The sequence below is a fragment of the Mus pahari genome, chromosome 6, assembly GCF_900095145.1.
Source record: "Mus pahari chromosome 6, PAHARI_EIJ_v1.1, whole genome shotgun sequence".
In the NCBI taxonomy this organism is placed as follows: Eukaryota; Metazoa; Chordata; class Mammalia; order Rodentia; family Muridae; genus Mus; species Mus pahari.
In genome coordinates this window covers 44,657,732-44,661,152 of record NC_034595.1, presented here as the reverse complement: position 1 = coordinate 44,661,152, position 3,421 = coordinate 44,657,732, and positions in this window count along the sequence as shown.

Here is a 3,421-nt window from a genome sequence, read left to right as displayed (position 1 = left end):
ATTTAACATTATTGTACATTATATTATTATTTCTATTGCTAAGATAATCTTTACAAAGCCTAGACACATATAGGGCAACCAAAAGTATTTTAATGAGTGTTCAATATAAACAGTGTGAATGACAAACTGCACCAAGAGGGAAGCAGAATAGAGGTAGATGCTTTGGGCAGAAAGGTAATGCTAATGCAAAACTAAACATGAGACCATAAAACTTCTTTACTGTGAAATATGCCAGAAGAGACCCTTTATTAGAATAGAATTCTACTTGTTGTCAGATCCAGTCTTCAGTATTGTTTTCCTGAAGGCAAAAACATCTGACTCAGAGACATTTTTGCATTTTGAATAAATAGTTGTTAAAATATGTCTTGCTTCTTTTTATTTTATTGTTTGAAACTCATCCAGATTATTAGAAGGGCACAGGTACCTATTTTAAAATCTGTCAGAGTAACAAATGAAATGTTGCTTTACTTTTCACTAACTTGGAAGTGCTCGAAGCAGCTAACCAGAAGATTCTCCCAATTTAAAAATATATTAGTGTTAGTCATCTCCAGGCAGACATTTCAGAATGAATTAAGGAGCTGCAGCTCACAGTGTTAAGTGTGTCTAATACTATTAGTAAAAAGACAGAAACACTGCTTAATGGATTGGTTCATTAGGGAGTAAAAGCAAAAATCACAGGTGATTTTCCTGTAGAAACATAACAGCAAAAAGTCAGTTACCCACCTTGAAAGTTCTCTCCCTCCCTCCAAATGCTGTTTCTGTTCTGTCAGCATCATCAATATTTGCAGCTTCTGTGTTGTGGTAAGTAATTCTATTATATGGCAGACAAAACAAGGGGGTATGCATCAGATTATGAATAACTTAATTTTGCAAAGGAATTTTACATCTTAATCTGCAAGATGATCACTTTCACTTAGGCTCTGAAACCAAATTATGTTATTGTGTTCTGTGATATAATTTAATAACTTACCCATAAGGAAATGTCAGGTCGCATTTGCAACAATCCAGGGGCCATTAAGCCAGATGGAAGGTCATTCTGTTTGAGGATTGTAAATGAACCTGTCCAACAAAGTTTTGGTTAGGGACAGCCAAGGACTCATTATATAGTCAATTTACCCAACTGCTTGCAAGAACCAAGCCAACACCAAGGCTGTTCTGTCCTTTGAAGTTTGAAATGGATTTAAACATGCAGGGATTTTTTTTTTTTTTTTTACTTTGATCAGGCCAAAAAAGCAATTGCTTCTGCCAAAAGATGTAATTTCCATATATTGGTTAGAAGATGAGAATAAAAATTAAATACATTGTTGGCCTGCTATGTTTGAATTTTTAAAATTTCTTATTAACTTCCTATTCACTTCTAAGCCTTGCATTTCCTGGGTGGTAAAAGATAAACACACACACACACACACACACACACACACACACGTGCGCACGCGTGCACACACACACACACAGACATGCATATACACACAGAGAGACACACATACACACACACATAGACACATACACACACACATAGACTCTCCCTCCTTCACACATGCACACACAACACACACATCACAAACGGAAATATAAAGAGCTCTTCATGAGTGTGCCCTTCCTTCACTAACATTTGAATTTCTTTTATTTCATATGAGCTGAACAGTTTTAATATCCCATATTCTATGGGTTTTTTTCCTAGGTTTAAATTTTATAAATATAAAACATTTAAAATAATACTGTCTCTACCTCTTTACTGCAGGAAATTATAAGGTTTTTTCTTTACTAAAATGCACAGGCAAAGAGAATTAGATATTCTGCTGAACCTTTATTTTAAAATTAGTATATTTTTATTTATTTAACACATTTATTCATATCTTTAATACTTTTGACATTTTGCATATTTAAAATTTCAAGGAAAATTATTTTACTTATTTTGTTTATTGAGCATACACACTGACATTTCCTGTTACCTGTGGCTTCCATCCTTTGAACATGTTTACACTGACATTTTTACACTGAGCATGTTTACACTGACATTTCCCATTAACTGTGGCTTTCATCCTTGTGAACATGTTTACACTGACTTTTTTTACACTGAACATGTTTACACTGACATTTCCCATTACCCATGGCTTCCATCCTTGTAAACATGTTTACATGCAAATGCCACCTTCTGCTGTCACAATCAAAGCCAGTGATCCTTCTAAAGCAATCCACAGACACAGGAGCAGCGTGATACTTTTGAGTCAATTGTTTTATAAATTCCCTCATGAGGTAGAAAATGCTTTCCTGTCCTCCTTCTCTGTGGGGATGACCAGAGGTTCAAAAAGGTAGAGGACAAAACAGTGCTGGACATGAAACTTCAGCCTGTGGCCAGTTGGAGTGTGTGACAGGGTGTAATCTCAACAATGCCCTGTCCTGGGAGCCAACCTCACTGAAGCAATTTCACACTTCTATATCTTGTTTTCTCTTGTGTAAAACATAGAAAATACACTTTCCCAGAATTATCACTTTTGGATTTAAGATTATAAACTACAGGAAATATGTGAGATATTTGTTTGTTTGTGAATTGTTTACCATTCTCTGATTCAGACTACGTGGTGTGTGTGTGTGTGTGTGTGTGTGTGTGTGTGTGTGTGTGTGTGTGTGAAGCATGTCTGTGTGTTTTTCTCTTTAGAAACATTTAAGTTAGGAGTGCTAATTCATACATGATATAAGAGGCTATATATTTGAAAGACAGCAATTCAGGTATAGGAAAGGGGTTGGAGGAAGGAAAAGGAAGAGAGAAAAATAATGTAATTATATTTTAATTGTCATAAAATAAGAAACAAAAATAGAAAAATAGTATGTGAATAACACTAATGGGATTAATTTGAATAAACAAACAGAATATAAGGTATTCTTAAAAGTTACCTATATGCAACATGATTCAATGAGAGATTAAAAAAGTTATTAGGCAACCATATGGTAGAAATTCTTGTTACAGTTGTTTTTTATGAATATAGTGGTTTTTTATTTATTTTTATTTAATATTATTTTCTTTATTTACATTTCAAATGCTATCCCGAAAGCTCCCTATAACCACCCCTACCCCTGCTCCCCTAGACACCCACTCCCACTATTTGGCCCTGGCCTTCCACTGTGCTGGGTCATATAAAGTTTGCAAGACCAAGGGGCCTCTCTTCCCAATGATGTCTGATTAGGCCATCTTCTGCTACATATGCAGCTAGAGACTCGAGTTCAGGGGTACTGGTTAGTTCATATTGTTGTTGCACCTACAGGGTTGCAGCCCCCTACAACTCCTTGGGTACATTCTCTAGCTCGTCCATTGGGGACCCTGTGTTCTATCAATAACTGACTGTGAGCATCCACTTCTGTGTTTGCCAGGCATTGGCATAGCCTCACAAGTGGCCACTATATCAGGGTCCCTTCAGCAGAA